At 44.8% G+C, this 23,837-nt stretch overlaps 1 protein-coding gene and 1 long non-coding RNA gene across 2 annotated transcripts in view; one reads left to right on the forward strand and one right to left on the reverse strand.

The window, feature by feature from the left end:
• b4galnt4a (beta-1,4-N-acetyl-galactosaminyl transferase 4a) overlaps window positions 1-23,837 on the reverse strand; it is a 143,502-nt gene that overhangs the window by 110,563 nt on the left and 9,102 nt on the right. The gene's annotated exons all lie outside the window — the stretch shown is intronic.
• LOC115391344 (uncharacterized) lies at window positions 56-23,354 on the forward strand. Its single transcript, XR_003931764.1, has 3 exons — window positions 56-66; window positions 11,126-11,131; window positions 23,280-23,354. It is a non-coding gene; the product is annotated as an uncharacterized LOC115391344 (long non-coding RNA).

Consider the following 23,837-nt stretch of genomic DNA (forward strand, 5'->3'; position numbering starts at 1 on the left):
TTAAGCTTTATGTTAACCAAACAAGTTCAGAGATGCAGAGAAGCATCATTATTCCAGATAATCCCGGTGGATTCCAACACATTCTCAGGCCAACAGAGAAATATCGTTCCTCCAGTCGACTCCGGGCCAAACTCAAGGTCTTGTCTGCGTTGTCTGGTACACCGACTAGAGGAGCGGCAGGAATCCTAATGCAGCACCCCAAACAGTTCAACTCTAAAGTAAGTTGGAGTCATGGCTGTAGAGTTGGTCCAGGAGGAAGGAAGACCAGCCACACTGATGAAAAGTCATTCCGACTCATTTAAGTGTTTCTGTTCTATTATAAATTCTTTCAGTCATGACGGAAATCCCATGTTCCCAGGTGGAGCTCAGTAATGGAGGCTGATGGCTAACAACAGCGCCAACTCGTGGTCTGGCATGCAAACTGCATCATGTTTAGCATTTCTGTTATATTTGTGTGTTTCCACTATTCCACAATATAATGCAAGACTATGTTACAATACGTTATGTACGTACAGTGCTTATGATCAAGTTTGTTTTAATCGTGTTTTCAATCAAGTTATGGTGTTTTGTGAAATTTGAAGAACAGGATGATTTGTCTGAGTTACAGTACAGTAACATCTCAGACTAAGTGGTTGAGGCTCATCTTAAAGCTCATCTCGATCTTAAACACACCAGTCTGCTCCAGAAACGTGATGTCAAATCTCAAGTCCATCACAAACCCCCATCATTCATGATTATACACTTAAATCCTCCGTCTGGGGCTTTCTACTCCAACCTGTGGACAGCAGGCAATCTCCTCCGCTGAAAAAGCAATTGGCCGAACCTCGAAGGGTCTCGTGCTTCGTCTAGATAGAAATTCACGTCTCGACATTCAGTTTTTATCTCAGCCTTAACGCCATTTTCAGCACCCATTAGAGTCTGAACAAACGACATCGTCTTCACTGTTCCGGTTGTTTCTGTGGAAACAGATGTTTTCAAAAATGTTTCCATGTTAACGTGAAACTTTTCTGAAATGAAAATGCAAAACGTTTTCACTTGAAAGTTTGTCATGTAAAACTCAAAGCCACACTGTCAGGGTGAGTGTGTGAAAACAGTAGTGAAAAGGTTTTTGATATTCACTGTATTTTGCACCAGAAAGTTTCTTCAAAATTGGATCTATGTCGTGATTTAAGTAATTTTCTTGAATTTTTTTTTTTTTTTATTAACATGGACATTTTCATTAAGTATACGCTGCGCCATGACAAATAAAAAAATTAAAGTTTAAATCCAAAGGTTATTATGGAGCTCTTTTACCGTTCCAGCCCAATGATGAAATTGGGCTGTGTGTGGAATCCGGACAAAAAGTGTTTTCACACCCCTGGTTTAAAATATTAACGCCTAATGTTTTCTCTGTAAGAGAGAATCTATATTATCAGAATATTTCTTTTTTCGCGTGTTCAAAAAAACCAAAGCCAAATCCAAAACAAACAAAACAAAATAATTTAATAACTGACTTGACTTATTGAAATTCTGTTGAGAGTTTAGTACAAAGCAGTCTGACTTGGAAATAAGAATTAAAAGTCTCCCTGTCACATTTATATTCTGTTTGTGAATTATTCAGTTGATTTCTTGTTGTGTAATAACTTGTTGGGTTTTTTTCCTCCACAGAGACAAAGACCTGTGTTGAATGTGTCACTCTTGCAATGTAAAAGTTAAAAACAACCACATGAAACACAAAGCTTTGAGAGAGACGAACATCAAAAGATGTCCTTTAAAAAAAAAAAGAAATAAAAAAAACAGAGCTTGAAGCAAAAATAATGCCGCATTTAGCATGCAAGTAATTGGGCAAACAGCTTCACTTCCTCTTTTAAAATATTGTCAGGGGGGATGGCATTACCAGGGTGAGGAGAGTGTGCAACAGAATCATTTTAATGTGCCTAATTGAACAGATGCCCGGCGTGCTCGTGTGTCTGAGCACAGGCAGGACTTCGATCAATGCCTTTTTCCACTGATCTGCAGAGCCTGAACACAATGCGTCAGAGCGGGGTGTGAGGATATTTCAGGCTTCTCTGTCTGTCTGCTTGGTGACAACTTCAATAGAAACGAGCAGACGTGATGAAATCAGGAGATTTGATACTGACAAAACAGAAGTGAGATGGAAAAGCTCTTTTATAGTCAGTTGCTTCAGATCCATGTGATCCACTTCAGCTTGAGTAATAATTCATAAACATATCAACATCCATATTTGCCCCCTCCATGTCAAAATGCAGTAACTCAAACAACAAAAAAGGTCTTTCACATATATACAAACTACCGGTATTTAACGACAGCACCATATGAAGATCCACCATTTATGGAAATGAAAACTGCATAAACAGAAATAAAACCTGAAGACCTTCGATGAAAAGCCTCGATTGAATATTTAATACAAAGTAGGGTTATTAAGAAAACTCACAAACTTTCATCGAAAAGTTGTTGTGCAATAGGGAAAAAAAATGTTTTCTTAAAAGCTGAAAAAAGGGCAGTTTACTTACATAGCATGTTGTAATTTACTGTTTAACCTGATTTTCAGGTGTAAGCCTTGTTTAAAGGTGAAGAAGAAAATAACAATAATAATAAAATGACAATATTTGACAAAAAAACTGAGGAACTGGAGATTTTGTCCAATTTAAAATAATACTCTATAGTTCTGCCAGATTGTAAACAGTAGTTTTTCCAAGTCCTTGACAGCTGCAGAGTACCGACAGAAAATTGCTCTTGCAATAACAAGACGCACAAAAAAACTGGGGGGGAAAAACTACAACTGGTTGAATAACCTGTTATTTGTCGAAACACACAGTTCAAAATAAAGAAAGGCTCAATTAGCTGAATTTGGTTCCTCCTGGTCCTCTGTGATTAGCGCCATCATTTAATGTAAAAGCGGGATTGGGGCCTCGCCACTTTGGATTGGGGGATGTAGAGGTGGTTATTGGTGGAGATGTCTGATAGGTGGTGGGGCAGCAAGGGTGCCGGTTCAGGGCCAGGTGGCCAGGGCACTCTGGGGCTGGCTGAGTGGGGGGTCCTGGTCCCTGAGGGGCTGGTTCTGACATGCTGCTGCGGCTGTAGCGGGAGGTCGTGATACCCTGGCTCCCGGGGTGCATGGCTAGAACACTGGGGTGGGTGCTGGCCCATACTGGGTATCCATCTGTGGGGACGGGGCCTCTGTCTAAGAGGGTTTTTCAGGCCCTGGGCTCTGGTCTGCCTGGCAGCTGGGGGACACATCCCGGACCCTCCTCTGCCCAATTTCTGGGCTGATGCGTGGTCGTCTCTGTGGGGCGGTGGCTGGGATCTGAGCTCTGGGATTGCTGCTCATCGTCCAGGTCTTAAGGGCCTCTCTGGCCTGCTTCCGGTCTTCTCAGGAGTGTGGTCACATTTGCATGATCACAGTCACATTTGCATGATCACTGTGTTGTCTTGTAGGGTGTTAGACTAATGGCTCTCTGTAGTAGGTCTCTCCTGGAGCGTCCCTCATAACTACCAGTTATGTTTCCGGTCGAAGCCTTTAGGATATTCTCTTGTCCATAATGTAACGCATCTCCTACCAGAGTGTCTTCACTGGGAATCAAATAAGTACAAAGAAAGAATTTCAATTGGAGTTCATTCAATGTCCCGTCAAGGATTGAATGAATAGATTCAGAGTTTGAAAATAGATTTACTTCAATAAATAATGTTTTGGGGGTCCGTTTACACAACAACGGTGTTTGGAGCCAATGAAAACACTAATTTTTGAGAATAGGTCCCAAGGAGAAATGAAAACACCCAAACAATGTTGTATCATCGGGGTCTGTGTTATAACACACACCTGAACTCTTCTGAGATTGTAAAAACCAGGTCTGTTCAGAAAATGCTATGAAGAGCTGATGGAGTCGAGACCAGCAGATAATACTGGATGGTGGTAAGAAGCAGCCCTCATTGTCCTCCTGGTGCAGCCCGTGCAGCCGTCTCCCTGGGCAACCAGTCATTCGCCCTGTAGGAGGATTTAATGTTAAAAAAAACCTCCGACTTGGCCGACCGAGCTGACCCGAGCACAGGCTGGAGGCAGAGATGCATATTTCAATCTGATATCTGAAGCAGCTCGCTCACCATACCGTCTCACTGTGGCGTACGCTCCGACAGTGAAGACGAAACGAGACGTCCCCCGAGCCGTGAGCTGGCGTTAACCTGACAGACATGGACCTGCGCTCTTCTTCTGCTCCAGCTGGACTCCTCTGTCTGTCTCCTCCTCTGACTTCACCCTTCTGTAGAGCTTGTAATTATTCCTTGGTTTTGGTTCAGAACTTCAGAATTTTCACAGGAATTACTGTTGATCTGAAAAATTGCAATTTTCCATGTCCATGGCAAACATATGAATAAACATTTTACAGCGTCTCACTCTTGTTTTCCTGTCACTGCTGACAGGATTTGTCATACATAATTTCCATGACCGCACAGCCAGCGTTACATTGTCTCCCAGGACTTCCTTTTTACAACCGTCCAATCACAGACGTGCACATTCAGAGACACGTCGAACAATGTGTGTGAGAATATATTGAAAAACCAGCAGAGGCCGATATTAAAAGTTAAACCATGTTTTGACGACTTCATAAGGATGAAATCATTTCAAGGCAACACATTAGAAACTGGGTGTGACACACGGGTCGAATTGTGCAATGGAAGTGTTTCATTGTCGTGGCACAGACTATACATGATGAAAATGTTTATATTTTAACATTTACTAAAGGAAATGACCACAATCTCCACATAAAGCCAATTCTAGTGAAACCTTCTGGTGCATGATACAGTGAGATGTCCAAAAAATCTGTTGCATTATGGGTGTTTTGAAAAACTCTCCCTGACAGCATGGCTTTGAGGAGAATGCTAGCTTCCTTGCTTTCAACACAGAAGAAGACTCATTGAGAGACGAGACTGCCAAGCACTCCAGCGCTGAAGCACATCAACATATCAAATAAAAATATCTCGTTGGCTTGTTTAAGAAGCAGCCGATCAGATGTGTAAAGTGATACAGCGACGCTCGGACTACGTATCGTTTACTGATCTGAAGCAGTTTAATAGGCATTACACTGTCTTCAGGGCTCACTGCCATCCAATTAAGCTGTCGGCCGAAGCCAAGCCGGCTGCCGAAGGAGCAGGACAGTGAAAAGAAGAGTTCTGTGAAGTGAGAGGAAGGAATTCAGACAAAAGCCCTCAGTGTGGCCTCTGTGAACGCGCACTGTCTAAAGCAAGTTATGCAAAAAAGACTGAGGACATTCAACTGTCATGCCAGACAACGCAACAGTGTAGAAAAACAAGAGGCTGACGCGATGCTATTGTTGCTAAACACATCAACTATGCATGAGGAAGAGCGGAGGGGAAAAGAGGGCACAGGCCACAGTGCACGGCGAGGCTGTGTGGGAGAAAGACACTGACAGACACATGCAGCACACACACACTCCGCTTGAATTTCAATTTCACAAACAAAGGCCGAGTACAGTGGGGTTTTGCTTTTTTCCTTACAAAACTGTAAGTGAGACGTATGCAGCGGACAGAATGATTTGGGTTTCAGTTTAAACGACAGCGCTGCTTGAAGCCACTGAAAATGCAACTTTCCATTACAAAAACAGTGCCACCTAGTGGCCCGGCATGCTGACGTCACAGTTTTCTTTAGCTTTTCTGCCATTTCTGTGTAAACGAACATTTTCGAAACGTTGGCGTGAAACATTTCTGAAACAGAAACGCATCATTTTATGAAAAGTCGTGTAAACGGGGCCCGAGGGACGGAAGAGGCAGGAAGACACCGAAATCAGCCGGACAGAAAGAGAGAGAAGAGATGACAAATGAGAAAAGTAATGACAAAAGAAAGAGGGTGACCTTAATCAGCACCTCGTCAGAAAGACCATGTGTTTGTGTGTGTGTGTATGCCCTATAAACCTGGTGTGTGTGTGTGTGTGTTTGCACAGCTCTTCTCTGTTTCATTACAGGCCCATTTCCCCCAACTAATACTCGGACAGGAGCCGGTGATAAGGAATGTACACACTCTGGTCGGCACACAACATCTCATTTGAGCAGAGGAAATTGGACAGAAGAGGAGAAAGGAGAGCGGAGAGGTGAGAGGGACGGCGGACGAGAGGGTAAAAGAAGGTGCACGGACGGAGAGGAAGGACGGCAACAGCCAATGAATGTTTTCCCGCGGCGGAGATAAGCGCGGTCCAGCTCGCGCAGAGGCAAAGGTGTGAGTCTGAGATTGGGGAGGATGAGTGGAAGAAGGGATGAGCAGCGGCACTGCAGGTGAGGAGAAGAGAGGGAGAGGCGAGGGAGCGCGGGGCAGAGGTAAAAAGGACATGCTGAGGGATGCAAAAGTGAGTAGGAAATTATTTTCCTATACTTCTCTTTGATATTTCCCAGCAGCAGGATGAAAAATGTGTTGTAGGGAAAATCAGGGGGGGAAAAAAGAAACTTTCTGATGGATTGCTGGGAGAGGAGAGAGGGTAAGAAAGAAAGAGGGACGAGGGGGAGCTGCAGTTTACCTGCATGTCTTGAATCTTAATCTCACCAACTCAGGATGTGAGGAGAGACACGAGGAAAAAGATGCGGCCGTCTCCAATTAAAACATCTGAAGGTGTTTCAGTCAAGTCTGCATTTAGGAGTTAATTTTGTGATTGAAACATTTTGTAGGAATGATTTTAAAGTCCAGATGTTTCTGCCTGGAGCGCTGGGACCCCACGTTTCATGTGCTACTCAGGAGAGATGAAAATGAGGAATTAAATGTGTTTGTTGTTGAAAAACATCAATATTTCAGTCACAGTCTCTTTGATTTATTTTTGTGTGACGCAGACTGAAAAAGACAAACATGTTTTCTTTTTCAAATTAACAATAAAAATAATTTTCCTTGAAAATGAAAGAAAACGAAAACATTGCCTCAATCTCTACAAGATTCTGTTGGTTGCTGTCTTGCATTTTTGACTTCCTGTGGGATTCTCCAGGGTTCGTTTGTGCAGAAAAACAAGCAGACAGGAAGGACCCCTGTGTCACGTCGGGAGTGGGCCGGTCTCAGCCGGTGTAATTGGCACGTACCCACAAAAAGCCACCTGAGGCTGAACCGAGGGTCACAGGTAGGAATTCTGCATATAGTGTGACAAAAATAATGCACCAGACAACCGGCCAGCAGCCCGGAATCCAGGGAGAGGCGCAACAACAGCATGAGACAAAACCCAGCGGCCTCCAGCAGTGTGAGAAGACACGGGAAAAACACACCAAAATACAGCCAGCAGCGGAAAAGGCTCCGCGTTAAAAGATCACAGAAATAGGGAGTGAGGGGATTAAACCTTACTCATACCAGCATTTTTAGCCATAAGGAACTCCGGTCAATTTGTATTCATCCGTGCAAATGGGGGCAAAGAAGCGAGTCGGATGGCAAACACACATGAACACACTCCTTGCTCGTGGGCGCACAAACACACTTCAGTGATACTGAAACAACAAAAACAAACAAGCATGCAAAACAGTTGAAGATGTCCTTTTTAAATTAGTATGTATTAGTACGGATGTTTGCTTGCAAAATCTGAAGCTAGGGATGCACTGATTCCATGTTTTTACTTAGCACGAAGCATCGCTGCTTTATGAGCCGAGAAACTCTTTGGCATGTAGCACAAGAGTCTTTATCCGAGTACAAGCACTCTGTGCAGCTGTGCATCCCTCTCTGAAAGCGTTTAATCGAAATCTGCATTTAACTGAAGAAAATGAAATACAATCCGTGGATGGATGAATTCCTCCACCACCGAACTTCATATCCTCCTTAGCCGCCTCCACCCATCTGCTCCGGCTCTGTGGAGCATCCATCAGGCGTCCTAATGGCGGGCCGACGCTGTCAGAGCAGACTGCTCGGGAACAGCGAAGCGGCAACATGCGAGCACGTGACACCGGAAACCGCCCAACGACGAGGACAGATGATCAATGCATGCTCACTGACAGAGAGACAGACACACACACACTGTGAGTATTCACTTATAATCCATGGTATGTCAGAGATGAATGGAGGGCAGCGAGGTAATTGCCAAATCCAAAATCAACTGTAAAAAACGGAAAGTGATTTTTCCCAGTAATCATCTGTTCATGCACAACTGACCCTGTGGTGAGGCGCTCAGCCTCCCCCATTTCCTCCACTGTTGGAATGAGAGAGACGGGAAAGATAACATCTTGCCAAAATGCCTTTATACAATCAGACAGAGGGGAAGTGCTATTATTATCAGAGAGCCCCAAGGCATGATTACTGACTGAGACAGCCAATTACATTGAAGCCATGATTGCCATGATCCGCTGATTCCTTCTGTGTTTCCTCGGCCAGCTGAAGAGACAACAACTGGCCAGATGCTGTGGGACGAGCGAAGCGGCTGATTACAGGCGCGAAAGGGAGGAAAGAGGGCGTGGCGGCGCCCTGGACCAAATCATTCATCTGTCTCCTCAAACACACTGGGAGGGATTGAAGGAGGACGAGACTTCAAATTCAAATTGCATTTAAACATAATTAGACACCTTGAGGATGACAGACAGGCTGTGATTATGTGCTTATCAGACCTCGAAGTATGAGCTATACAACCGTTCAGGGGCCACATAAAGTCCAATTTCAGGCCAGATCTTTAAAATGCTGCAATAAAACCCTTTCAATTTCAACTTTTAAGCTTTTATCTTTGTTGTGATCGCTAGTTTTCATGGCAGCATCACCGATATCTCAGTTCTAGTCTGGTTGTTTGTTTTTTTAATTCTACAATTTGTGGTTTGATGGGCCAGACTGGAGCCTCTTTTGGGCCGGATTTGGCCCACGGGCCTTATGTCTGACACCCCCCACTATACACTGTTTCGCAGTCCAACAGTATAAGATCTTTAAAAGAAGCGAATGTCAAACAGCAGCATTATGAAACACTGAGAAACACCAATTGAACTTGATGCAAAAGTTGCATGTAGCATGTGGAGCACGCCTGGCTGGTCGTCAGCGAGCCGTGCTTCTATTCACAAACATGCACAAAGGAGGCTTTCAGCGGCAGCCCTCAGAGGTTAGGTCTAATTCAGGTCCGACTATCGCGACGCCACTCCGACCTATTGTTGGGTCATGAAAAGCACGGGCGAGCTCCATAAACTGGTGCGGCCGAGCGCCGGGGTCGGCTCTGCGTGGGAGTCGCCGTGTTGCAGAAACGCCGCCGTATTGTACAGTTATGCTCAAGATTCAGTTCTTGTTTGACGGCCTTAAACACATTAGGGTTTGTTTTCTTTCACGTCCACGCAAACTTAGCTCGCTCTGCTAATGCGCACGTGCCCCCGTGCGCGGGCCGTCGCAGGCATGCAGTCGAAACAAAGCAACACATTTCCCCTGATGACTCTGTAAAGAGGGCTTACTTCCATGAACCGTGGGGTTCGGTCTCGCCACTCCGCTGCTCCCATCAGCTTAGTTTCCACACACACACACAAACACAGCAGGCAACTATTTTTAGTAAAAGCCCCTGAAAACACCAACTGTTCGGCCTGTCAGAGACAAAGATAAATTTAGCCACCAGCGTTTTCGCCACAAATTACAACCCTGGCTAATGAGAAGAGAACACAGCAGAGCCAGAACCAGAAGATACACGGCTTAGGTAGCCAAATGGCCACGGAATGTGACGGAGAATTACTCCCCGCGAGCTGCGACGCGAAAGCAATTGACTAATACCACAAAAATGAAAGGGGCGTGAGGAAATTCTTAAAAGCTTGCAAATACAGTTCAATTCAATTTAGTGACAAACAGAACACAGTCATTTCAAGGCACTTTTATGAAGAAAAGCCAACATTTCCACACGAGCGAGCAGGAAAAATTAAATTTTAACAGGAAGAAACCTGCAGAACCAGACTCGGAGGTGGAGACTTGCTGCCGTTCCGGTTGGAGCTGGAGGATGGAAAGAGAGAAGAGGAGAGCGCAGGACTGACAGATTGTGGGGAGGGATTCAAGCCGGAGTTCATTAACAACAAAACTACTGCCATCAGTCGAAACTTTTTAAAAACGTTTCTTTGAAGTTAAAGGGAATGTCCCGTTTTGAACTGATACGCAGTGGAAAAAAAGCACATTAAATTCCCCATTGTTGTGTTACTCCGGTGTGTATTACCAGCTTTTAGGGTGTAATCTGAAAGGACTGGTGTGGATAGAAGCTTTGACTTTGTCCACATTAGTCTGGACATGGCCTCAGACAGCTCGGCTTGTAAAAGGAGAATAGAGAATAGATGAGAATAGATAGCTCTGGAGCGACTCTCCCCTCTTGGCGCAGTACAAAGAGCAGCTATCAGCTCTCCTGACAATAAGTTTGTGAAGCCACACACGTGATAAAGGTTGAAAGACGTGAGAGCACAGACACAGGATCAAACCCCCGAGGCCTCCAGTCTAGACCTCCATAATCATATTATCGGTGTCTCATTTTGTGCGTGTGTGTGTGTGTGGCGTTTTCGGTCCCAGCAGTTTCGATTGAGGAGCAGTCCGCCTGTCTGCTGCCACCTCCTTCCAGCACCGGCTCGGAGTCTCTTACATCGCAGACAGCCTCCGAGTCTCCAGCCTCTCTGATTCCCGTCCTCCGTGCCACCCCGGGTCCGGGTTAAGTAATTGACTTGGCACATAATGCTTACCTCCACACAACCGTGGGGCGACACTAAAATGGGCAACAGTTCAAAACACTAACGTCAGTGAGAATCTCACCATCTCAGCAATTTTCTTTTTTTTTTTTTAAAAATTGCACTTATTGGATAATTGATGGGTTTGGTTAAAAAATACACATCTGGGAGATCATAAAGATCAGACGCTTTCTTTGCATGAGAGAAATTGACCAAAATTGCATCTCTGGTGGGCAGGATTTGATTAAACGCTTGGCTCCAGTCTGAATAGCTGTTCGTCTGAGTTAAAAGCCATCGATTTCCACACAACCGCCGCAGAAAACCTCGAAAGAAATAAAGTGCCACATGCCGAAAACAAGTCCCCATCGATTCCCCGATGTCATGGAAGCAAACCTCGGCATGTGAGGCGCGACTCAAGGACGGCGGACTCCTTCCTGCCGCGATGGTTACCGATCAGCTCGATAAAGCTGTGAAGCCGCAGTGAGGATCATACGTGTATTCTCAGATATAAGTGCAGTATAGTAATAATTGCTGTCTGGCACGCAGGGATCTGCGACCGTCGGCGTGGCGAGGATGCGACGGCGTCCCCAGAGCCGCTGCATGCATCCCCAGGACAATATTTCTGCTCAGCGTTAAATACTCTTCTGACGCCGCAGCTTCTTTTGCTGCCGGATCATTAACCTACATCAGGCGTCGCATTAAGCGTGCGCGGGTCAATTTGTCACAGAGACTCCCCACCGCTGCGTGCCAGTCAATGAGCCAGCCCGCTAATAAATGCATACTGAGACGGCGTTCACAGCCCCAGTATTGACCCGGCAGTGTTTGCTTACAATGCGGCAGACTTTATCAGCAGCGCTTCATTCTGTATTCTTCAATACTGAAAGCAGTCGCCTACTCGTTTTATTTTAAAAGAAGAAATACACTTTAAAAAGAAAAAGCAGCGTAAGCGCTGTCAGAGTGTCGTGGCGCCGCTCGCCCTCCTCTGTTACATCTCGAGCGTCGGCTTCCTCTGGCCATGCTGCGTTTCTGTGCCACCCAACGTGAGGAGGGAGGGGCGGCGGCGACGAGGGGCCGCGGAGGGCAGACCCGGCGGGGAAATCAGAGCTCTCTCTCTCTTTGTGTGATTCAATATCACGCTTGTGTACCCATGAATGGATGCCAAGACATTTGAGTTCCGAGCCAAGGAACAAGCCGCGGTCACATACAGCTTTTTTGCGAGGGCGAGTCGGGAGCGCCGTGGCGAGCGCACTCGAGCGTGGAGTAAACACAGCGACGAGAATTAAAAAAAGGTAAAGTCACACTCACAAGTATGGGATGAAGGATTAATGAAAATTGGACTGACCAGAAATGATAAAGACCTTCTTCAGAGAACTTTTTCAAAGCGAACATGTAAAACTTTCGTGGCGTTTTGGGAGTGTGTTTCCATGACAACTTGTCTGCACATGTGCGAGTAGATGGACAACAACAAGGGAACAGGAAACAGGAAAACTACATCATTTTCAGCATTTCTATCATTTTCGCGTGAACGGTTATCATTTCCAGAACGTTGCCATGGAAGCTCCAAACATTTATGAAACGAAAAAGATGTGTTTTCACTTGACATATCGTCGTGTAAATAGGATTTCTATGGCAGTGGGAGCGTAAACAAAACTCTCGCGTCATTCAAGGCAGCAGGTGCTTGAAGAATTAAAAGGACGGCGTGCGGCATTGCAGCCGCAAGAGAAACCTTTTTATATTCAGAAAGCCGAAGACGACCTTGGAAGAGTCACTTGAGAACTCCTCCAAGTGCAGATAAGGAAGCTGCAAATGCCAGATCGTCACCTGGAGAAAGAGCTCTGCGTGTGTGTGTGTGTGTGTGTGTGTTGTTAAGCTGAAGTTTATTCGACATTCAGAGCAGCCTGCTGAACAGAACCTCTAACCCTCCTGCTCGCGCTCACTGGCAGTGCACACGTCGGTGCACATATCCCTCTGTTCTTCCGCCGCTCTCGGCTTGGCAAGCAAGGGGAGGAAATGGGAGTCGTGAATTATGAAATTGGATTACGAGTTGGGGAATTCACCGAGCCCCATATTGTCTGTCAGATGCTCCAGAGAATAGTGGGATGGGAGTAGATGCTATTTTTGAAATAATAATAATAAAAAAAATAATAATAAAAAAAACGGAAAAACCAGCGAGGTGACATGATAAAACATAATAAGTGGGCATTTTATGGAAAGAAAAACAGAATTCAAACAAAAGAAAAATCTCATATTCAGTCTACAGTGCATTGAAAAAAATAATCCCATCGCCAGAAGGGTGTATTTTTATGTATATTAGGTGACACTTCACTGCGGCTCCTCTTTTGGCCTTGCTCTATTCAAGAGTCCAGCGGTGAATATTTATGAGGGAAAACGTGTTTGTCATAAATGCATGCAACGAGAGTGTGTGTGAACAGCCTGCTCCGCTGCTTAATTAGTATTTAAAGCGGTGGCGTTATTTCGCTGCTTGCATTATTGTCATCAGTGATGTTGTTTGTGCCTTTGATGTGCACCCGAATAACCGCACAAAGGAAGTGTGAGGACAGGCATGCGAAAAAGTCACAATAATTAAAAAAACATTTCTTTTAACCGCCGAAACAACGCACGTACAGAGATAAGGACACAGCAGGCCAATTACGTGAGGTTTTTTTCTTTTTTGTGCGGGCTACAAACACGCCTTGACGTCTCAACTCCCAGACGGCCATAAGAGGGATGTTGGTTGGCGCATGATTGCGTGTGTGTGTGTGTGTGTGTGTGTATCCAACATCTGCAGAGCGCTGCGGGCTGCGTGCGTCTGTCTGGCCTTCAAGGCCCCTCACAACCCAATCAGCAACACTCTCAATTAGCAAATCAGAGACATCCAGGGAGGAAGCACCACGGGGAACGCTGGGAGAGACGAAACAGCAAGGAGGGACGTTTAAAAAGGAAACCGCCGCAGGGAGATGGGACGAGTCAGAAAGCGAGGGAGAGAGAGGTGAGGATGCTCAGAGGGGCTGACGGGCGCACGCTGTACGCGCGTCGGACAACCTGCAAACGATAATGTGTCGCTTTTCGTCCTCCTGCTGTAATTATTACATCGGTTCCAGTTATTGCATCAGTCAAGAGAAAATTAAACCTTTTTGATCTGAGTATATCTGAGAAACTGTCAAAAAACAACGACTGGGGATTCATCCTGAACCTCTGGGGCTTTTGGTACTGAAGTGATCAATCGAGAGATGCACCGATTCCGTGAGTACCGGTAGAGCAATAACCTTTAACTGGCCGACACGAGTTATTATCAAAAGCCATAAAGCCAAATTCGTACTCCATCGCTCATCCTCTCGTCTACCTGCTTCTGAAAACGTCACAGAACCCTCTCTGGGTTGTATCAGGGATCTTTTACAAATACAAGGACACTGTTTCGTATCGGACCTGAGCCAGGTATCAGTGCATCTACAGGTCAAGCTATAAAGCCTGTCAGGACAGGGCTTTGTGCTCCACACTGCACTGTGACCAGAAATTCCTTCTCTTATCCATCTTTTCTCATTTTGCTGTAATTTTTACACGCTGCAAGCCCATAAAAACACACTATTGCAGCTGGTTTCACCAGATAATTAAAGGTTTTATGTTTTTCCAGGATAAGGGGCTGTTTGTCACACAACACAGGTTCACATCATGATTGCCGCTTCACATCCTCCAGAGGTGAAACCGTAAACCGAGCCAGAGCACTAACTGTCACCCCCATGTCTTTGTTGTCATCCGAGCAGCAGCAGGAAGTAAACAGCCTAAACTCCCCCAAGACTCCAAACAGAACGGCACGTTAAACAGGATCTGGCACTGACTTAATATAATCGTCATCGAGTTGCATTTTAGTCTTTTTATGAAAAAGAGCTTAATAAATAAATATGTCTCAGTAATGTCCCCAAAAAAATCCACCTCAGAGCGGAAAAGGAAACCTGAAGAATCAGGAGTTTGGATTCAGCTCCACGGTTTTACTGCTGGAGTGTCATGAAGATCACATCCTGCCATGCTGTCTATTAACGAGGGAAGTTCCCCGGCCAAAAAGCCGGACTGACTGAATAAATGTTTCACCCTGACGGGTGACTCCCTGCTCTGTATTCCGGTTTGGCCTTCGAGCTCCTGGGCTGCAGAGATGTATTTCCTCAAACAGGGAGCAACGGGGGGCATCTGCCTTTCGGTACTTCCTCTAACCCGGGCGCTGACGAGGAAAAAAAACAGAAGCAGGGGTTTGCTGGGTTTGATCTGGAGGTTTCCTCAGTAAAGCTTCAGTTTTTGTAGGCATGTTTTGGGAGTGGCAACGTTTTCGGTTGATTTGATTCTGTTCATGAAGGAATCCTGCGCCGGATCCTGAAACCTCGGCGTGGAGAGGCTGCGGTCGCCACTGACCTGAAAATAGCTAGCTAACAGGATGAAGTCGTGAGGCCAGGCGCCGAAAAATGCTCAGTGGAGTAAAAAACAAGCAGACAGTGTTTGTGGGATGGTGGACGGCGAGCGGCGAGCGATGACGGCCATTTTTAGCTTGACTTTTAAACTAATGTCCACTTCATTCATCTTCTGAGGACGGCTGGGCTGCTGCTGCTGCGGGTGTGTGTGGGTGTGAGTACAGTGTTTGTGGTGTGTGTGTGTGTGTGTGAGTGTGAGTGTCTATTTCCATAGGGATGAAGTGTCAAACTTAGCTGACTCACATGGAGCTGCATGAGTCAACCTGCTGACAGGGAAATGCAGCGGCAGAAAGCTGATCCAGGCTTCAGGTAGTCTCACTGTCATTTATATAATAGCGTGTTGCACACAGGAGCACTCAGGGAACGCAGTCCTCATCTATACGGCACTTTAAAGCCTGATTTCAGCGAGCTGGATCATCTTTTCCTGTGTGTTCAGCAGGTTTTAGGCTTTTTTGCACCGTCGCTCGCGCGTCAACCCCGACCTGGCAGAGAAACAACTTCACTCTCCTTCCAACGCAATAAAGCCTCAGTGTGAGGTGGCCTAACAGGTGCGTGGGTTTTTTTTTTTTTCCTTTCTTTTAAACATGCACAGTCCACATTAAACTACTCTTTAAAATGCACCCCAACCCGAGCCTGATAATGTTCAGTTTCCTCCATTTATCACGTCGCTTCTCCGGCTCCTGCACCTATTTTCCTCACAGCTGGAACTAAAATGGCAAATTTGAAAGCTTCCACAGCGAGGTTCCCTGCAGCTCTAATGCGCGGCATGCAAGGAAATTCAGTGTGTGTGTGTGTGTGTGTGTTGCTGGAGAGGAAAGTGTGTTGAACCCCACAGGTGCGGGCTCCCACAACCCCGGAAGGAAAAGAATCAAGGCAGCAAAGTAGGAATCGCTTGTAGCATACGAATGAGCAGAGAGTGCTTGAATACTGGGGGTGGATGGAGCACAGGACATGTCTGTGTGTGTGTGTGTGTGTGTGTGTGTGTGTGTGTGTGTGTGTGTGTCTAACAGCGAGGATAATATCCAGCCCACGGGGAAAGCAACCTGCAGCAGGACACAGGTGCTACGTTGTCCTGAAACATCACACAGAGGAAGCTTTCTCTCACCGGAGCACAGACATGGAGAGGTGAAGTGTGTGCGTGCGTGCGTGTGTGTGTGTGTGTGTGTGTGTGTGTGTGTGTGTGTGTGTGTGTGTGTGTGTGTGTGCGTGTGTGTGTGCGTGTTGGGGAGGTGACACTGTCTTGGCACACTGGAATGATGGAAATACACCACCTGCAGAGAGACCATCGAAACAGCAGAGTGGACGAAAGAGAGAGAAACAAAATTACTCTAAAGTATGTTTTTTGTAACTTTTTTAACGGAGTATTAGCCTTAGCTACTTCATGGTATCAGTTACTGATACAAGTACTTGTTATTTACTTGTCTCCTCCTCTTGGTATTTTGGTTGAAAATCATTTACAGTCTGCCTTGTGTTTGTCCTGTCTATCAATAAAAAAGAAATCCACTGGGTTGTATCAGGAATCGTTTTCAGTGTGCGAGTATCGGACCTGATACTGGTATCGGAGCATCCTGAGTTTCAACCACATTTTGCTCGTGTCTAACCCCACTTTCAAAAGTTTGACATCTGGACCTCGGAGATCTCAGCATCCCTGCCTGACAGATAACTGCACAGATACACTGCTGCTGCCTCATCATTTAAAAACATTACTCACCATGGCCAACGCAAAAAGTCTATATTAAGTTGAACTGAATTAAGGCGGGATATCCACAACTCAGTGGTTAAATCTACGTACAGATCATTCAAACCTCCAAAAACGAACAGCACTCTCAAATGATAACTGAATTCTATAATAATAATAATAATAATAATAAAATGGTTTTAATTTACACAACACCTACAGCGAACCAGATTGATATTTACAGACATCTCACAAGTCACCAAAGCTGCTTGACTCCATGAACCACCTCACTGCCCTGTCTTCAGTTCCTTTTCCTGTTTTTAAGTTTTTCCATTTAAAAAAAAAGGACGCCCATGATAATCACCGATAAGAGGAAAATATGAAACTGAGGTGTTAAAAAAAAAGAAAGAAAAAAACAGCAGGCGATCTGAATGCGAGGCACAATGCGACGCGTCTCACAGGTGCATTTTGGGAGGGACATAAATCAAAGCGATCAGAATACCGTCTTCCTTTAAGAGCCAGGTGCCTTGTTATTATGATGACGAATTTGAAAAGCATTTCTCTGCAGATGGGGATGATTTACTAATGCACAAAATGAGAGCAGCAGCTGTAATGCAGTTCAGGAAGGACAGGCTCCGAGCGCCGCAGAAACAGAGATGTGCGCAGCTCACTTCCCTGATGTGGAGAAAATTACATCTGCAGTTAAAACCCTGGCCAGTTTCACTCTCCTGTCGGGAAAAATATCAGTGCATATATTTAAAAATGGGGGTCAGCTGTGGATTGATCAGTATATCTACGTATCTTAACTCATGAAGATTTCACTCCCATCTCCAGCTGTGTGTAGAAGAGTCTGTGGAAAGGGTTCAAACTCATTTCAGTTCAGGAGAAACAAACAGAACAATTTCATCTGTGGTGGGCTGGACCGGGATCATAGAGCCATCACAACCTGGAAATTTACACTTTCAACTTCTCTGTGTTGTAGCGCAGAGAATACTTGAGGAAAATGTCTATTTTCACAAAACCAAACGATTATTATGGGAAATCACCACAATCTCAGCATAAGCCAATTTTAATGATACTTCCAGGCGCAAAATATAGCGAAATGTTTAAAAATATAAATAAAACTTCAAGAGCTGTTGCATTATGGGTGTTTATACAAACTCACACTGACTGCCTGGTTTTGAGGCGAAGCTCGCTTTCATGTCGATATCTCAGCTGGGGTCTCAGTGTTTGCCGTGTTCTTGATAAATTTGTATTTTTTAAAAACAGAAACAGATTCTGGGTTATTCTAAATTTTTGGGCCGAATTGGAGTCTCTTGTGGCCAGCTTTGGCCTTATAGCTGATACTGATACTGAACCCCACCGCGCTCCCCATGATGGTTACCTTTTATTTTAGTGGGTGAACGACCGAACGTGTTCTGTTGGAATATCAGCAGATCAGAAGACACTTACAAAACCCGGATCTTGAGAATGTTTGATCGTCTCTTCACCTTCACTCCAGCTCATCAGCGGGTTCCAGGTCTGACCAGCAAACAGGAAGAAGACGGTCCTTCACCCCTTTATGTGGGACTGAATGGAACGTACCAAGTGTGGCAGAGACTAGAGAGAGCATGCGCTGTATTAACCATGATAAACTCTTTGATTTCTGTTATTTTAGGATTTTACAGAAAAATCCTAAAATGTGGGTGAGTGTTTGAGTGTCTTTGAAGCACCTCAAAGTAAATTACATTCATTCAGCTCATTTCCCTTCAGACCTTTTTGAATTGTTCTATAAGAGCTATATTTCCCTCTTTATTATTTTTATGTTTTCTCACTATGCGATACAGTCTGATTTCTTTCTGTAAACTCTGCGGAGCACTGTAAATAAAAACACCTGGGAGAGAAGACTCTGCTTCCTCCACCCCTCAGTCAGCCGTCACAGTCCGTAAGACATCAGCAGTGGTGCAGGCCGGAAAATACCTTCTGATAAAGTCTGGAAGTAAAATTCGTGGAGCCACTCACTCTTCAGTCACATATCGATCGAGTAATGTTTGGCGGCAACCACAAAATCTCATTGATAATAAATGTTTGCACCAAACGTGTCCTTAAAAGAAGAATCAAACCGTGAAGTGGTTTCATGTGGCCTATGAAACAGTCACATGTGTCTGGCTCCAGAAGGTAATGACCACAATGCATGTTCAGGATGTATTGACAACTGTGTTGGCGAATACACTCCCACTGCTGTTCGGCATTGTGTGTAAAGTATGAAATGAGGTCAATTTACTCTGATGTGTCGATGCTTGAAGAAGCTTTGATAAGCTCACAGGCCGAATTAGTCCGTTTTTCTTTTTATGAGTAAAAAACAAAACAAAACAAAGGGATGGATCAAACTAGCAGACATCACAGGACTCAACATATCATATTATGATCCTACTATCCTGAATGGAGCCGTAATACCTGCCCCCAATCTGTATTTTTAATAGCACTCCAGGCATCGCAGTCTAACAATAGCAGGGGGATTGCATCAGCTGCAAAATGAGAAAAGGATTAATGTCTGATACCTTTTTTTGGTTTCTTCTGATCCCTGCATCCAATCATCGTGTTTCAGAATCCCTCAACGCGCTGCAGCATGTACCGCCGAACAATATTATGTTCCTCATAGTAATTTCTCTGTCTCTGTTTTCACCAAAGAGCAGGAAATGGCACGTAATGCAGAAGCTGAACAGCATTACAGCCCCGTCTGCACAAGACCTTCCAATAAGAGCGCAAACACACTTCAGTGACAGTCCATACGTAAACACAGCGGTGGTAGAGGTTAAAAAAAAAAAAAAAAAGCGTCATTTAGAAGTCCCATTAACTTAACCCAGCTGAATGAAGCCTTCACCTGCACAATGAATGAGCGTGTTTCAATCCGATCAGGGCAATAAACAGAATCCACTTCAGCCTCTGATGGCTCCATTTGTATGGGCTGAACTCAGACTCGCACAAGGACGCTTTGTTGATTGGATGATTTTTTTTTTTTTCTAGACGCAGAGCACCAGCCAGTTCTAAGGGCACTCAAGGAAAAACAAATTACTCTTCTTTGCATCCGTGTACTATACGTGTGTGTGTGTGTGTGTGTGAGAGAGAGAGAGAGAGAAAGAGCGGGCATTTTTATCCCGCAAAATGTGTGGGCTGAAAGCAGATTAGTTAGAGGAGCCAATATAATAAGCATCCCTTCAGTTCTGAGCAAAAAAAGAAAAAAAAAATGAGGGAGCGATACGAAGGAGAAGACAAGGTCCACTCTGTGTTATCATGCTGCACTAACCCCATTCGCAGAAAGGCCAAACAACATTTTCCTTTTCTCCGTCACGAACATGAGCTCCTTCAAGTGGATAGGTAGCGAATAAGTGTTGGAAACAAAAAGGCATCTTTTGCCTTTTTTTGTTTACCCTCAGGCGCATAGATTGAAAAAAAAAAAAGAAGAAGAAGAAGAAGAAAAAGCTTTAACAGTCCACAGAGCTGCAAAACTGCAGAATCTCAAGTGGGATGTTATTGCAGAGGTAAGGACGGTGTACGCACCCACAGCGGAGTTCTTAGACAGAAAAAAACAAAAACTACTCGTCAAGGCTTTTGCTACTCGGATCTATAATTTGACACTTAAACTCATCAAAAAATAAGTAAATCGTACAAATGCACGAATGTCGTCTGAGCAATTAAGCTTGATCCCGTCTGATGGAAGTAACAGAGATACAAGCAGAGTCCTCTTCCAGCAAATGCAGCATCGAAGTGCTTCATTTCCACAGAGGGCTGACAGTTAATGTGGAATGCAGCCGTCCAGAGCGCGGTCGGACGCAGACAAAAGCTGTTAGTCATGCAACGCTGCCAAAAGCACAAAGACATCAGAACGAGGAGGGACGAGGCGGCGAGCTGCTGGTTCCTGGGAATCTCTCACGTTTGGTCAAAAAGAGATGGTTGGTATTCAAACTGTGACCTGTGCACAACAACTACTTATTCTACCATTTTTCTACCATTTTGCTCCGTTTACAGGACAACAAGCCACACTAACGTACACACTCCTACTTGTGTGTGTTCACACGGAGAGGTTTCACTTTGACTCACAACAGATTGCATCTGTTTCTGCCAGAGAGATTAACCGGCGCACGTCACCGCACCACAAAGTTTACATTTTATTGTTCAATGCATGAAGTATCATGCAGCTGCCAACATACCGCAGAGGGACCGCTCCCCGGCGCTCCGTTCTTTAAATAAATACATGACAAGCAGATAAAATAAGTGCTGGATGTAATGCATGTGTACATTACAAGGAGAGCAAAGTCAACATCATGAAAATTACAAACCATAAAATACAAGAGGAGGCAATAAAAATCCTGAAGAGCTGCAAGACTGAAACACTGGAATGGATCGTATAGAGAAGGCGTTTTCAGCGTCTGCTGTTTAAATGCAAAACTTTTCTACAAACGATGCATTTTCACTTGAAATGCTGTTGAAATGCAACAATACGTCAAAAGCGAGCTAAATAATAAGCTGCCATCTCTTCGCTTCGTTTACAGACGTAAACATTGGCGTTTAGAACAAAGCGTGGGGCCGACGTGCCGTTTGTGCGGCGGGTGAAGAGCAGATTGCGAAGCACAAAGGAAGTGAAGGAGGAAAGCGAGCCGGGGAAACGCGAGATAAGAATGTGAAGGAGGAGGCGGAGGAAAGTGCGGCGACATTAGACGTACAATGCTCTCTCTGTCAGAGCTTTTAAGAATGGCCTCCGTCGACGAAGGATCTGCAATTCAAAGCGAACCTCGGGAAATGATTCTGGGTAATTAGCCTCGGCTGCTGCTCTCGCTGTTTGTGCTCTTCACGCCGTTGACCTTTTTACCCCACTTATTTACAAATGTTTTCATTTTTCCTGCTTGTTTTTTTTTTTTTTTTGCTGCGTTCTGCAAAGTTCAAAGCCGTAAACATGGACCTGAAGTTCCACTCTTAACACTAATAACACCCCCCCCCCCCCAAAAGAAAAAATTACAGGTTGATGGTTCAGTGTGGCTTTTGGGCCAGGATAAGGAAGAGTTTATAAGCGTGCCCTTGGCTGCAGCCATCATGGTGATGGATGGGAAAGCTGGCGGATATAGTATATATGAGACAAAGGCAGCGCAGGCGGAGAGATTGACCGCTGAGATTTCGGGGCGATAAGGGATTTTCTCATCGGGGTTCTAATGGAAAAGATACCAACAGGCCCAAACACAGCCGGGCCAGGTAATTCATGGAGACGGATCCTGCAGGTGATGGAGGTCGTCCATCGGCTGCACGGGGAAGGGTTTGCTGTACAGCCAATTAAAAGACGAATTCTTCCAAATTCTTCTGCACTCTCAGAGTGGGGGATCAGAATATCGGGGAGGACAGAGATGATTCATGTGTTGTAACTGTTTCCTCTCAGATAACATGATGATTCAGCTTTCGGGAACGCTCCACACCTCAAGAATATTTATCTTACTTTTACTTGCGATTGCAGAAGTGAAAAACACTCGGTTTTGCAGATAAATTGCATGATGAGATAAAAAAAAAAAAAAAAGTTGCGTGTGCATTGCAAAAAACCTGAAAGGGGTGAGATCTCATCAGCTTTCTCTATTTGTCAAGTTTCACTGAATTTGCTTCGATCGGATCAACTGAAACAATCTCGGTAGATATCAAAATATATGGCAGAAACAGACGACATAATGCCACTGCGGCCCGCTTTTACGTTATTACTGCACATAAGAAGTTCAGCAGTATCAAAAAAAAAAACTATGAAACTGATATTCTCAAACATTAAAGAGGATGAGAAAACTGACACAGTTCCAAACCATCAGATATTCAATTTTTCCTTTAACTTCTCCTGCGATAACAATTTTATTACACTTTTTTTTTTTCGTCATATCTACTCCACAGATTGACGACCGCAAATGAAAATGAAGTTTGCAAAAGTAAAAAGTGTCAAGAATAAGGGGGGGGGAAAAGAGAAACTTTTATCATAAAAGTGTGTGTGAGCACTCTCAGCGATGAAAACATCAAGCACCATGATTCATCAGCTGATAGAGCACAATCACTTTCATTAATATGACTGAGAGACGCAGACAAGGGTAATAAAACAGAATCGGAGTCTGATACGATGAATAATGAAACAGGATATTTAGAGACAGTCAATTATACAGTTAAATTCGAGTCGGGGTGTTAAAATTCAGCACACACGCCCCGGACTGCACTGGTAGCCAGTGTGCACAGCTATCCAAACACAAACACGGCTCCAGAGCAAACTGGAAACTTTCTCTTTAACACCTTTCCTCATGACGGGAAATAAAGAAATAAAAATGGGGGGGGGTTCGGGGTTTGAAGGTCCTCGGAGGACAGACGTCGCAGTCCTCCACGAAGCAGCTCCCATGGTAATGAAGCTGAGAGGAGGTCTTTAGAGACACAAGACAAAGGAGCGACACCAAGCACTGCTCTCCTCCACCGGCACTCCCACGCTTCACACCGGAGGAAGAAAAGGAGATGCGTTCGGCGATAGTGCCACGGAGAAGACAACGGCGACGATAGGTGGGACGGAACAAAAGTAAATGGAACACGAGATGGGATAAAAATCCAGCGAGATACAAGGAAAAAGGAGCCGAGAAGAGACTTTATGCCATTCAGCTCAGGAAAGCGAAACGTAAAAAAAAAAAAACACTTGGAGAGTTTCACATTTGGATGCCGTCGGCGGGGGAGCTCTGTCAGAGCGGCGGTGGAGCAGCGGGAGAGCTTATCATCACCACGATCACATCCAGGCTGCTTCCCGGCCTTTTACAGACACAGCGGCATTCAGGCCCCGTTTAGTTCTCAAGTGAAAATGCAGAACTTTCAGAGCACTTTGAGGGTTTGTTTATATGTAAAAAAATGCATCTTTCTCTCTTCTTGTACTGAAAACACACCGACTCACTGCATCCCCTGGTGGTGGAAGGTGGTACTACAAGGCTTAGAAACCAGAGAGGGTTGGCTCGTTGACTCATTTTGCTTTTTTGTATTTTTTTAAAGCACCTTCAAGATCAACCAGCCAACGCCTGTTACCACTGTGGGTCATTGTTTTCATTGATTAAGAA

This window comes from Salarias fasciatus, chromosome 7, assembly GCF_902148845.1.
Source record: "Salarias fasciatus chromosome 7, fSalaFa1.1, whole genome shotgun sequence".
NCBI classification, from domain to species: domain Eukaryota; kingdom Metazoa; phylum Chordata; class Actinopteri; order Blenniiformes; family Blenniidae; genus Salarias; species Salarias fasciatus.